The sequence below is a fragment of the Lates calcarifer genome, unplaced genomic scaffold, assembly GCF_001640805.2.
Source record: "Lates calcarifer isolate ASB-BC8 unplaced genomic scaffold, TLL_Latcal_v3 _unitig_442_quiver_1582, whole genome shotgun sequence".
Taxonomy (NCBI): Eukaryota; Metazoa; Chordata; class Actinopteri; family Centropomidae; genus Lates; species Lates calcarifer.
In genome coordinates this window covers 202-15,493 of record NW_026116894.1, presented here as the reverse complement: position 1 = coordinate 15,493, position 15,292 = coordinate 202, and positions in this window count along the sequence as shown.

Genomic DNA, 15,292 nt, shown 5'->3' with positions numbered 1-15,292 from the left:
TGATGCGATTAGGAGGTCATTTGTAACTTTCACCAGACTGTCTCTGTACTTTGATGCAATCTAAACCGTGACTGAAAATTCTAAAATAAACTATTGTCCTGTAGACTGTTTTGCAACTGCTTTCTCCAGGATCTTAGAAAGAAAGGGGAGGTTAGATATAGGTCTGTCGTTGGCTAATATATAGTAAGGACAGTTTAATCATATCCAGTACAGAGTTGCTAATTAAGAGTAAGCAGCCTAGTTGTGATGGGGTCTAAAAGACAGGTTGAAGGTTTAGATGAAGAAATAGTTGAAGTGAGCTGGTGGAGATTGATGGAAGAGAAACAGTCTAGATTAGGTTTTACAGCTGTTTCTAGGGATCCTGTGTTTTGACTTAACTCAGAGCTGGTTGAGGGCAGGAGGTGGTGAATTTTGTCTCTAATAGGTAAAATTTTATTATTATAGCTCATCAAATCATCACTATTGAAAATTATAGGAATACAAGGAGCTGTGACTCTCCGTCAGTCTGGCATCTGTGCTGAAAAGAAACCTGGAGTTGTTCTTATTTTCCTCTATTAATGATGAGTAATAGGCAGCTCTGCCATTACAGAGGGCCTTTTTAAGACTCTCTTGCTAGGCTTAAGCAGGATTCCTCCAGTTTGGTGATACGCCATTTTCTTTCAAGTTTAGGTGTTGTTTGTTTTAGTACACAGGTTCGAGAGTTAAACCGTGGAGCTAGCCTCTTTTGCTTTTTTGCTTTCTTTTTAGGGGGGCAGTAGAGTTGTATGCAGTGAGCTTGCAACACTGTCTACAAGATGATCAAGTTGGGAGGGAATAAAGCTAATATAGGAGTCCTCTGTTAAACTGAGATATGGTATTGAATTTAGGACAGAAGGAATCACTTCCTTGAATTTAGCTACCAAACTATCAGAAATATTTCTAGTAAGAGCATTTTTGCCTGTTGTACTCCAGCAATAGGAATTCAAAAGTAATTAAAGCTGCAAGCAGCGCTGAAGGGCTGTCGCACCCCGCATTTGTTGGGGGACCTGCAGCCGTGGGGTCCCTGCAGGTCGTACAACGCAGTTCTGCAACTGCGTGACCGCCAGACGCAGAATGAATGAGTCAGAAATCCCTTACTGCCCCTATCAGGTGGCGCTATGACTATACCTGAATATTGGCATGTAGGTGTGTTCAGGCCATGACTGTTAGCAAATGTGTGAAGTGTGGGGCAGATTGGACAGTGCATGAGGGAGTTACAACAACTTCCTGTTTAATGGCAAAGCATCAAAATCACCATGGTGACACACCATGAAGACTCACAGTCTTCACAATTCAGCACCATTATGATCTTAATGCTTGTCTGCACATTTGAGGTGAATCAGATCAACCTACTTAGATAAAACACATAATTTCCTGTAGTCATTAGGGAGTGCTATGACTATACCTGAATATTGGAATGTAGATGTTCAGGAGAGGTCTGTTGTCAAACCTGTGAAATTTGGGGCAGATCAGACAATGTATGCATGAGTTACATCAACGTCCTGGTTAATGGCGAAATATCAAAATTCACCACGGCGCCAAAGACACGCCCTTCAATGAAACATCAAAATTTTCACAATAAGGCATCATTAAGTCCTTAAGGCTTTCCTGACCAAGTCTGAAGTGGATCACATCAACCTGCTAGTAACAGGATGTCAAAGTCTAAAACATATCGTTTTCTGTGGGCAGTAGATGGCGCTATAACTTTTTATGAATATTGACGTGGCTGTGTTCATACCGTTACCAACATATGTGAAATTTGGTGCTGATTGAACAAAGTATGGCTGAGTTACAGCAACTTAAATGCAACTTCCTGTTTTATGGCGAGTCATGGAAATTTGAGGTGCCACCACAACCACACCCTTTGACATCAACAGAATCTTTTAATAACTTTTAATCACAAAGGCCTTGAAGAGTATCTAGACCAAGTTTGAGGTTGATATGATAAAATCTGTAGGAGGGGTTTGATCAAATACAACGCCCCCAAATGCCAAAAAACTGCAAAAAAATGAGCAAAATTTTCAAATTAAAATTAGAATTGCAAACTTCCTGTAGGTTTGAGGCCATAATGTCAAGAGACTTTTTGGTGCGTCTTGGCATGTTACATCATGCCTCGAATTTCGTTCGACAAACTAAGCACAATGGCAAGGGGGTATTGAGTATGTCCAGTTGGACGCTATGGAGCCATTTTACAGTGCCAATGAACAAGACCCCTATCAGGTGTCAATTTTCACCAGGTCTGATGCGTGTGCAAAGTTTTGTGAGTTTTTGAGCATGTTTAGGCCCTGTGATTTTAGTGTCACGAGAATAATAATAATTCCTACCATTACAATAGGGCCTTTGCACACTAGTGCTCAGGCCTTAATTAAACAGTGGTCTGATAAGAGGGGATTCTGTGGGAAGACTATTAGATGTTCAATATCAATACCATAGGCCAAAACAAGGTCAGGGGTATGATTACTACTTACTAAATTTATTTTTAGAAGACAAAACGCAGTTATTGCGTGTTCTCTGGATTATCTACAGTAATATGGACACTGTTTAGTTCCTGTCTACAGAAAGCTGATATCACTGTGCACTCTGGTGTTTAATATATGAAGTTATTCTAGGCCCTGTTACATAATCAGGAGTTTTCCATCATTATTTATACTCACTCAAATCTGTGCTGTTTATCAATAGGATATCTACAGGGCGACCATACTTTTCCCTTAATAGCAGTGAAGTCCACCAGCCATCCATCAGAGCTGACCCATATAAGTCCTTAGCCCTGTCCTCCCCACTTCAAAGCTGCTCTCTACATTCAGTCAGTCACCATAGTTATACCTGCTGGCATGTACAAATAAAAACACTAACACTGCCTATGATGCAGAATTAGACCCACTGTACCCACTGACAATTAACATCCAAGATGGAGCACTCAAGTTATTTCATGGCCTTGAATCCAGCCCCCCAGGCACGTTCCAAGCCCAAGAGATGAACCCAGAAAAATGTCCTCTGTGACAGTTAATGCAAAAACACACCACTGTCACAACAACACTGTGTGCACACAGTGATCAGAGTAAATCCAATTATTAAGAAACCTATTTGAAACACTGGGAAGATTAAACTAAAAGGTAAAGTAGTATTGATTTAGCTTTAAAACTACATCAGTGCAGTAATGTAAATGATCTTTTTGTGTCTCCTGTTCTCTTTCTCTCCATTTTTTTCTGTATCTCTCTACTTTTAATGAGCTGTCCTTTCTCTCTCCCCTCTGCTCCTCACTTTTGTACTGACAAACTGTATTTAAAATTATCACATCATCTGTATTTTATCTTTGTTTTTGAGTTTGCATCATTTTGGATTTGATATAGAAATGTGTCTCTGAATTGCAAAATGTGTGGTATACAATAATATATTCATACAGTAACACAGTATGTCTGCCTGTCTGCCTGGTTTCTGTAGTTGTTAAACTGAGTCTATAGGTTTCACTGTAATGACCAAAGAACATACATCTCTGTGGTCACTATAGGCTCGTATATAATAAACACTGTTGTTGAATGTGATCAGGTCAATTTGTGTTTGTGTTGAACCCCTGCTCTTCCTCTCTCTTCTTCATCACCTCTCCTTTTTTCTCAGTCTCCTCATCTCATCCTTCTCCTATCTCTTCCCCTCACAAAGAAGTCTTTTCAGTTTCATCTGTGATCACAGGGTCAGCTGATATTTATCAATGAATGGCTTGATGAGTTTGAAAATGATGCAAATCAGATGCTGAGGCCTTCACAGTCACCAGATCTCAACCCAGTTGAACACCTATGAGAGGTTTTGGACTGTTAGACAGTACTCTCCATTATTATCATCAAAACACCAAATGAGGTATCTTTTGGAACAATGGTGTCTCATCACTCTAGTAGAGTTCAGAGCACTGAAGCTGTTTTGACATCTTAACCACTTACGTAGTACTTAACAAAACACATCCCACCCAACAATAATCACCAGTCAGCAGCATCATCAGTAAATGTGGTTGCCTCAACAACTGGGACCCGGTTGTACCCACTGGCTAAATCCATGGTGGAGAACCAGCAGGCTCCTGTCAATGTATCGAGGGACTCCTCAATGCAAGGACGATGGAACGCATCTTTCCTGGTCTTGTTGTCTATAGTCGACACACAGACGGAGACTGCCATCTTTTTCTTTTTTGACCATCACAATGGGGGATGCATAGGGGCTGCCGCTCTCCCTGATTACCTGAGACTCAATGAGCTTGTTAATATGCTCCCTGACAACCTCGTAATCGGATGGAGGAATGTGCCCATAGCACTGCCAGACAGGGACATCGTCCAAAAGAGGGATTTTGTGGGCAGTTAGGTCAACCCAAGTCGCCATCGTGTGCTGAAAAGACAGAGGTGTACTTCCCAAGAAGAGACCTCGCCTTACTGTGCTCTTCAGCAGACAAGGGAGACAGATCCAAGACATCAATCTGATCCTGCACAGAACCAGATACAGACTGGGCTGCTACTGTAGCTACACCAGATGGCACCTCAGTGACATTAGCGGGCAGACTCGCCACACCTACCTTAGCGAAGGTGCTGACCACGGTGTGGGGATAGAGCAACACATTGGTGGAGCCTACGTTCATGATGGGAATGTAGGCAGTCCCCCTCTCCATCCGAACCAAAGCAGGTGATGCAAGCAGCCCAACAGGAAGGCCAGAGTCCAGGGGTTCAAACAGCACTGCAGAGCCTGAGTACTGCTCTGAGCATGTGGCTGCAACAATCTTCATCACACCGCCAGAAAGCAAACAAGCCTTTCTGCCACACACCTTGACCCTACCTGACATGAGCTTAGAGACTTCCTCTGAACAGAGGCAGTCTTTATTTATTTGGAAGCAGTTTGTGTTGTGTGGCCTGGCATCAGTCTATCCCTCGCCCCCCTCCCCCTTGCCTCTTCAGACACACACAACCTGTATGACTCTCAGCAGCAAGTTGACGTGACAATGAGGGTGCCCCAGTGCCCACTCCACTAACTTGACATGGAAATGATTGGTAGTCTAGAAAACTGGCGAGTTTTGTTTTGAGTTTAGTTTTTTGTTTTGTTTTGTTTTTTTGAGGGCGCTCGTGTGCCCTCACATAGATTGTGCCCTGGGCGGTTGCCCACATTGCCCATAGCAAAAACCGGCCCTGCCTCTGAATCACCTGAAACAACTTCTGAGTCAGTGGCTGCACCCTGAGCTGTGGCTCTGCAGCTCGGTGGGTGCTAGTTTTCCGACGGTGGCATGGAATGGGGCTGATTGCCAGACTGTTGGGCTGGCAAAGAAGGCAGAGTTTGAGGAGCAACACGAACCCCGTCATACTTCTGAGCAAAATGACCAGGCTGCTGATGCCACCTGCAGATGAGGGGGGCATGATGGGTTGAGTGACTATGTTGATGAGACCTCTGCAATTGGGAAATGCTTTGGGTGAGTTGGTTAAGTTGCTCTTGCTCAAGTTTCAACATCTCCTTCATCTCACTCAGCTCAGACACCTGAGGTGTGTTAGCCATCACCTGAGGGCTACTCTTGACTGCATACTGAAGGCCAGGAACTGAAAGAAAAGAGTGACTTCGGCCCTGGACACCTCCTGGCAAACCCTCATGCTCCTACCTGATCACCTCACCCCTAACATCAAGCAATGTAGCAGTAGGCTGCATGTGCACAAATTACAGCTACAGCCTCTCATTTTCTGCTCTTAACTGTGCAACTAAATCCCTTAATTCTTGCAATTTTCCCTCCATAACTCCACCTTAGCCAATAAAATGGAGACCTTACAATGATGCTGGGGCAGCAAAGTGGGAGGAGAACACAGAAACAGATCCGTACCGGGATGTCCATCAGCACATCCATTCCCAGGGGTGCACTGTGGTCTGTTATGGAAAAGAGGCAAACAGATCCACCTCCGGCCTGCCAAAACGATCCCATACTAAGCCACCACCAGTGGATGCAGCCTCCGCTCCCTCACAAGAAGACCCTCCTGGAGAGAAGATCTGCCCCCAGGTTCAGGTGGCTCAGAATATGGGTGGTTCTGACTCACAGAAAATGAACACTGCACCACAGTAATGGAGAATAAGACAGATTGAACAGTGCCCATAAGAACCAGCTGAAAGTGCTCCAGAGCTAAGAAAGCTCCTAGCAGCTCCAGGTGGCTGATGTGATGTTTGCATTGTGCCACTGTCCAGACTTTCCCTTTCACTGCCTTGCCATGGCACAGAGTCCCCCACACCCTCAGGGAGGCATCTCTGGACACCCTCCCTATGGGGGTGCCCTGATGTATCAAACCAGGCTCCCTCCATGGAAGAAGAACTGCCATACAAGTGGCCATTATAATCAACCTCCTCTGGAGGTGACATGATGCGCAGTCTGTGAGATCAAGTCCAGCGTTGAAAGGGGGAACAGTTGAAAGGGGGAACATAACACACTTCTCTCTACCCACCAAGAAGGTGCGCATGTGCACCACTGAGGGAGATGAACCACTAACCGACTGACCTGCAGCACAGTAGGGGGGAAAGATGTCGCCCTCTGGTGTAGAAGGGGAATGGCAACACCTGCCTGCCCTGAATCATAAGCTTTTGAAGTGTACTTTTTGAGAACAGCATGAAGCTGTTATTGGTTTCAACATGTGAACATTCACAACACATACATACAGTGTGGTCACTTGAGAAACATTTAAAGCATTGTCTACGAGCCCAAACTTGCAACTGGAGCATGTCTTTTTCATGGATGGGGAGTGAGGCCCTTTTTGATTTTCCTTCCTTCAACTACCCACCTCACCTGTACTTCACCATTCATCCTCCTTCTTCCTCTACCTCTCCTGTTTTTCATCTTCATTCCTTAACATCCACACTCTTCCTATCCTTCCTTTTCCTCGTTTAAAAATCACATACTCACACACACACACACACACCCTTCATGGGCAGCACGGTGGCTCTGTGATTAGCTCTGTGGCCCCACAGAAAGAACATCTTCTCAGTTCTGCTTTCTGTGTGGAGTTCTTCTCTTGCTTGTGTGGGTTTTCTCCGGGCACTCCAGTTTCCTCCTACACAAAAAAACATGAAACTTAGGTGAAATTAATTCAATAAAATTCAATTAAAAATTAAATTAACATGTTCATCTTTGTGTCTGAATATACAGCCAATTATACCACACCCTTGGTTGGTTGGTGGTGTAGATCTTCAATGTTTTAATCTGTGTCATTGTTAATCTTTCATTGTTTTTGATGCAGATTTGAAAACTGAATTCATTTGTGGTTCAGTTTGGTGGCAAAGGGTGTCATAAATTTCAGAGACAGTGTCTCTCAGGTGATGATGTATGTAGACAAAAAATAACATGGGCTGAGTGAACTGCAGAAGAAACATCTTAAGTATTTCATTCAGGATATTTATTTTAGGCTACACTTATTCAGCATTAACTAGTTTCTTATTAGCATTTGGCATATTGGCTCTTTATTAGTCCTAAAAGATATAAGAAGGCCCTCTGTAATGCAAGAGGCGCCTATTACTCTATTACTCTCCCCTATTACCTATTATAGAGGATAATAACAACCCCAGGTTTCTTTTCAGCACTGTAGCAAGGCAGACAGAGAGTCACAGCTCTATCAATCCATGCATCCCTATAACCCTCAGCAACAATGATTTTATGAACATTTTTTAATTATAACATTTCTACTATTAGAGACAAAATTCATCACATCCTGCCTTCAACCAGCACTGATTTATGTCAAAACACATGATCCATAGACTTAGCTGCAAAACCTAACTTAGACTGTTTTTCTCCCATCGACCTCCCCCAGCTCACATAAACTATTTCGGCATCTAAACCTTCAACCTGTCTTTTAGACCCCATCCCAACTAGGCTACTTAAGGAAGCTCTGCCCTTAATTTGCATTAGATATGTTAATGTATGATACGTTAAATCTGTCCTTGTTAACAGGCTATGTGCTGCAGTCATATAAAGTGGCTGTAATCAAACCTCTTCTAAAAAAGCCCCATCCAGACATATTAGCCAACTACAGACCTATATCTAACCTCCCCTTTCTTTCTAACATCCCGGAGAAAGCAGTTAAAAACCAGTTGTGTGACTGAACGATCTCCTAACTGCATCAGACAACAGACTTGTTTCTGTACTTGTCTTGTTAGATCTCAGTGCTGCTTTTGATACGATTGACCATCACATCCTTTTACAGAGACTGGAGCACTTTATTGGTATTAAAGGAACTGCACTAAACTGGTTTAAGTTCTATCTATCTGATAGGCTTCAGTTTGTACATGTTAACAACTACTACTCCATGTGCACAAAAGTTAGACATGGAGTTCCACAAGGGTCAGTGCTTGGACCAATCCTGTTCACTTTGTATATGCTTCCCTTGGGCAATATTATCAGGAATCACTCCATAAATTTCCATTGTTATGCAGATGATACACAGCTTGATCTGTCAATGGAGCCTGATGAAACAGCTAGTCAAACTCCAGGCTTGTCTTAGAGACATTAAACTTGGATGACAAGCAACTTTTTACTGTTGAACTCAGACAAAACTGAAGTCATTGTACTTGGTCCCGAACACGTCAGAAATACATTTTCTAATGATGCAGTTACATTAGACGGCATTGCCCTGGCCTCCAGCTCGCCTGTCCACAATCTTGGAGTTATCTTTGAACAGGATATGTTCTTTAATTCCCACATAAAACAGACTTCTAGGACTGCCTTCATTCACCTGTGTAATATTGCCGATGTCCCTGTCCTGTATTTTCTGTTTCAAAAGGATGCAGAAAAACTACTCCATGCATTTGTTACTTCCAGGCTGGGCTACTGTAATTCATTATTTTCAGGCTGCACCAACAAGTCTCTAAAGACTCTGCAGCTGATCCAAAATGCTGCAGCACGATTACTGATTACTGCCTCTCTACCCTGGATCCCAGTCAAACCCAGAATAGAATTTAAAATCCTCCTCCTCACTTACAGAGCCCTTAATGGTCAGGCTCCATCTTACCTTAAAGATCTCATAGTCCCCTACAATCCCACTAGGACATTGCGCTCCCAGAATGCTGGTTTACTGGTGGATCCCAGAGTTTTCAAGAGTCGAATGGGAGGCAGAGCCTTCAGCTATCAGGCTCCTCTACTGTGGAACCTTCTCCCAACTTCAGTCTGGGAGGCAGACACCCTCTGTACCCTCTGTAAGAGTAGTCATAAAACTGTCCTTTTTGGTAAAATTTATTGTTAGGGTTGGCTCAGGCTTGAACCATCCCTTAGTTATGCTGCAATGGGCCTAGACTGCCGGGAGAAGAGGAGGAAAGGAAGTAGCTCAGGTAAACTGGTTTCCTTAATAGCATCTGAGTGGCAGCAGAGACCCAGGTGTCTAGGAGGAGGAGGAGAAAGAGGAGGAGGGGGATTTTCCACAGTGAGAGAGCCATCATCTACAAGGGGTATAAAGATGATTTTAGTATTTATTTCCTCATTACATAACTATTGTTTTTCTCAAAAAACACACCTTCAACAGCTCACTGATGAACATAGCCTTTCCTCTAAATGTGAGATCACTACATGCCAGTGAAAACAACAGCTACAGGACACAGTGGAGGAGTATAGTGTTAAAAAAATACATCATCCGCCTCCAGAAGAAACAATTTTGTAATGATAATTTATAATCTGACAGAGTGTTATGGGAGAGACTGCAGATCCTCAACAGACAGAAATAGACTCATATCTTTGCACTGCCTACATACTGCCATTCAGTGAAATCACATAGAAAAAAATATTTCACTATAAGCGTTATAAGCAAGTGGGTAGCATTTTTGAAAAACTGACAAAGTGCAGTAGAAGTCTCTTGTGGTCCTTGTGAGCATAGCAGATTGCTTAAAGTGAACGGAACACATTCATTTTGAGAGAGAACATTTCATATCAGTTTTAGCCAGTTTAAAACCAAATGATTTATGTCAGGATGCTGTCAATTTACACTCTGTGATAAGCTGTACAGCCGCCTGTATATATGGAAGTGATAATGTAATCATTCATATTCCATGTCACACCTGCTTTTATAGCAAGTGGATAAAGGTCCAAGAGACTGTTACAGAGTCTTTTGAGACATCCAGAGTCAATGCTGTCCTTAAGGTCATACAGTTTGCTGAGATTGTCTGGTTTGAATAATTTGAGCTATTATTTATCAGGCTCTACATGGTGGAGCTTTGAGTATGCTTTCACAATTCATGTTATGTCTAGAAACTGACTGTCTCTCAGATCAGTTGAGACTGAGACACAGAGCATTCACTGTTTGTGCCCTTAAACTTTGAACCCAAAGAGTATTCTAAAATCGTATTTATTGGCACACAGACCTGAGAGAACAGAGCAAGTTAACAGAAAGCAGGGTCCGACCTGACCACCCAGCTCAGGTTGGGCTGCTCTGATTGACTGAACATTTTCTAATCTGTCATTTACTGAGCTGTCAGTTATTACTCACTTCTCAGATCAAGAACAAACAAAACACATATTATACGCTTCTAAAATACAGAGCATTGTGTGTGGTGTCTGTTGTGGCTCCTCGTCATATCTCAGATGTCTATGAGCTGATGATCAGCTCCATCAGTTCCTCCTCTAAAGGTATCACATAGTTTCATTTAAATAACTCAGAACAGGTGAAATGATTCTATACAGCAGAACTTTATTTTCTGCTTTCCAGCTCCAGCTCCAGTAACCATCTCATGACTGCTTTAATGTATTTCTTGTTGGACCTTCAGATGACTCTGACCCCTGGGTCGGGAGCAACTGGACTAGTTTACTATATATAAAGTAGTTACACCTATTTCCACCTCGACCAGCTACAACAGCAAAATGCTGCTTACACATTGATATATCAACAGTCTAATTATGTCATATAATAATATGTCATTCACAGAAGACATTTGCCTCTGCTTTGATACCTTGACAACAATGAGCTGACATTTTGACGTCGTAACTGAAAATGACAAATTCACACACGTATGATTTACGTCCTGACTATTTTTAACTTTAGTGGCTCGTTGCATCCATAGGAAAAAAAAAAAATGCCGCCAGCCTCCTCCTGAGGAGCCGCCCACCGGCCAGCCTGCAGACTGAGCTGGACCGCCATAAAAGACCAGCGTTACCACCAGCTCCTCACTGCTGTGGACCCTCACTTTAACCTGTCTGCGGATATTTCTGTTTGTACAGCAACATGGATGAGATGAAGATCGCTGTGCTGGGCGGCGACGGAGTTGGAAAATCAGGTGGGTGAGCTGTGGAACATGTTGTTGGACATCGGAAATAAACATGCTGACGCTTCTGATAGACCTCACCTGTGTGTGTGTGTGTGTGTGTGTGTGTGTGTGCGCGCGCGCAGCTCTCATCGTTCGTTTCCTCACCAGACGCTTTATTGGAGAGTACGCCTCCTCTACAGGTACAGTAACTGACCTGCCCCTCTCCATAAAGTCTAACTCAATGCAACACCAGGCTCACCAGTCTGCAGCTACAAACGTCCCATATTCACAGCTGCATGTATATTGTCCTACATTTGATTTTTTCTATCATTAATGAATGAATAATGAATTTCAAAACTTTTGTGCCTATGTCTGTAAAGCTAAGTTTTACCAAGGCCGAGTATCCGAGTCTGATAAATATCAAACCTTGGGACTGGATACCTGGTCAGATTCTGTCAAATTAACTGCAACTTAATTTTTAGAACAAAGCCTACATATTTGATCCATGTAGTGTGATTTTAGACTTAGACTTAGACGGACTTTATTGACTTTTTTTTTAAAGTCCGTCTAAGTCTAAGTCTAAAATCACACTACATGGATCAAATATGTAGGCTTATTTGATCCATGTAGTGTGATTTTAGACTTAGACTTAGACGGACTTTAAAAAAAAAAAAAAAAAAAAAAAAGATTTTTGAAGCTTGTTAGTCACCATGCTGTGATGATAATATCCTGTGGGCTGACCTGCATGGGGAATGACTCACGCTGGTCTCAGATAGTGGCTTAATATGCCATTGTTCTCCTGAGAATAATCTAGTTTTGTCTGAGCTTGTTCAGTCTCAGTGTGTCACTGTTTGGCCTCTGACCAGGCCAACTGCTTCATAATCTATGTTTTCCTCTGGCCTTGGTTCAATGATTACAAATGAAACTTCCTTGCATGTTTAAACTGCACAGATGCAGTTTCAGTGCTGCCATCCTGGGTCGAAGCCCATTTGTTCGCACTTGCACCCACTTTCAGGAAAATAGAGCCACAGACTTGACATGATTCATACCAAAGAAGGCTTTCCTCAGTCCTTTCTGGGCCCAAAGCATAAGATAAGATAAACTTTATCGTCCCAAAGGAAATTTGTCTTGGGCCATAGTGCTGGATACAGCTGCATACAGCAAGAGCATACATGCATAAACCCATAATGCATGGACATAAAATACAAACAGTGCATAAGACAGTAATGAATAAAACACACTTGTACCTTGAGTACAGTAAAATATCTCCACTCCCTGGACACAAAGGGTCATAAGCCGTTCACACACAAACTGTTACTGCAAAAACTGATTTAACAGCAGCTTGCAGGGGGAGATGTTATGGAAAGAAATGAGTTTGAATACTGCTGACAAATGAATGGTTCATAATGAAATAAACACAAGATTTACAAATGTGTGTGAACAGTATATGGTGATCACTAAAGCATTGTCCAAAACAATTTGAACAGATGTGAAACCATTTAAAAAAAAAAAAAAAAAAAGAATACATCTCCACTCTGAGTCATAACATGTAAAATAAATATATGGATTTGAAAGTTCATAGATCTAAAAAGCTACTGTCTTCTGTGCTGGGCACATTCAACACACCTGAGAGGAGTGTGGACTGATGAGACCTTCATTGGCTTGTATGATAACATGTTGAGCTTGGAGCTGTTAATTAGGTTGAGTTGTTTTGAGTTTTTAGTGAAGCCTAGCCCTCACAGTTTGGATGTAAGGTCAGGTGTTAATGTTATTTCAGTGGAGTCTAACAGCTTGGGTACTTGTTATTCCAAATTCTACCTGTATAACTTCACTGACCTTAGGGGCTTTGGGACAACTTGTTTAACAATACTGATGTTACCATTTGATAGACAGTTCCAACAGAAGTTGAGCTTCTCAGCCAAAGTGCCAACTAAACACCTTTGGATTTGTTTTTGAACATGAGACTAAATCAGTTCAATTCAATTCAGTTTTATTTCTATAGCGCCATATCACAACAAAAGTCATCTCAAGGCATTTTTCATATAGAGCAGGTCTAGACCATACTCTTTAAAATAAGTAATTACAGAGAGAGACCCAACAAATCCCATGAGACAAAATGAGACAACAGTGCAGACATTTAGCTGAAATGGAGCTGCGCTACTTATGATGTAACTGTAACACTTGTTACAGTGGCCTCATTATAAGGCTTGAGGAAGAGGGAAATGCCAGCCTGACTGAAAATGACAAAAACTGATTTGGAGTTTTTCAGTTTTTCTTTTAGCTATAGAGGTTGCAAAATTAATTTCATGAATGTCATATCTGAGACCTGTCCTTTAACTGACCAAACAGCAGCTGCAGTAGCTGCCAAGATTTTAAACACACACACACACACACACATATACTAGGGTGAGAGGTGAATAAACAGCAGTGATGCAGATACTGCATATCCATCAGGCTTTATGTGTTTAACTTTGTTAAGTGTGTAAAGTTTTAGCTATTTTTTCAGGCAATTTTTTCAAATATGTGATCAGTTTATCCAAGTAATTCCTGGAGATTTGCTCCAACACTTTCAGAGATGTGAGGACTGACCAGTCATCTCGGAAGTTCACAGTCCGTCTCCTGAGATGACCTGCTGCTCACTGTGTGCAGTTTTGTCTTTGCAAACTCTTTGGTATTTTATTGCTGGCTCAGTTGCCTGCTGGCTCTGTGGACTTGGTTTGTATATGCACAGATACAGTATATCTCAACACTTCAATAAACAAAAATGAAGTGAAGCACTGCAGTCTATATTCAATTCCACTGTATTTTTACAATGCAGATTAGCTAACAGGTGTGTCTTTTACCACACTCACTGACTGTTAGATTCTGTTTCCCAAAAGAAAATCTGTTTATGGAGCTTTGAATAGAGATAGTTTAGTTATATTACGTAAGGCACAGTGTTTAAGTGCAGGCAGCAGAGCCCAGTTTCAGCTGTTGAGTTCAGACTGTGGGGGATGGGAGGACTACTTGCATCAACAGCTCAGCTGGGCTCTGGTAAACTGACTTGACATGTAGAAAGAGTCTCAAAACTCCCAACACAAATGTAATGCAATCCATGTATGCTGGTCAATGCACACACACAATAATCTAAATACAAAACAACAAACAACATTTTTCAGGTAATTATATACACAGGAACCTTTTCCAATGCAAATGTTGATCTATGAACTTGAAGTTGAAAATGTTTATATAAAACACTGATATTTATTCAGGTTGGAATGTGTTTATTTGTAAAAATGTTACCAATACTGAAACCATTTTCTCTCCATAAATGCCAGTGTATTAAAAATAACAGCAAGTAAGTAATTGTAGCTTCAGCCTCTGATTTGGCCACTCACCAACATGATGAGCAGTTGCAGCTTAAACTGTAACTCACAGCTCATGAAGGACATGAAGGTACTTAAAAAACCTTCAGGCCTGATTTCCATATTTTATATCAAAAAATGTTCTCCTGAATTCCTGGATTTATAACTAAAGTCTGTCATAATACATAGTATTAGTAGTATAGTATTTTTATCCATTGATGTTAACTATTTTCATGTTTGATATCAATATTTCTTTGACCTTACTAAGACCAGAATGTCCAATAGGCATGGTTATTACTTTCCTGGAAGAATGACAGGGGGCTTTGAAAACCACTAGCATAGTGTTGTAGTGGTAACTCAGAAAATCACTTCCAAGAAAAGCATCAGAGTGAACAACAGGTCCAACCCTGAGGCAGAGGGGCTACAATAATTGAAGACCACGTCAGGGTCCACTCCTTTCAGCCAGGAACAGAAATCTGAGGCTGCAGTGGACACAGGCTCACCAAAACTGGACAACTGGAGACTGGAAGCATGTAATCTGGTCTGATGGATCTGGATTTCTGATGGTAGGGCCAGAATTTGGCTTCAACAGCATGAATCCCTGGAGCCAAGTTGCCTGGTGTCAACAGTCCATGACTGGTGGTGGTGCAATGGTGGAGTTGGATCAGTCATAGTTTGAATGGCATTGCCTATCTGAGTATTGTTGCCAACTATGC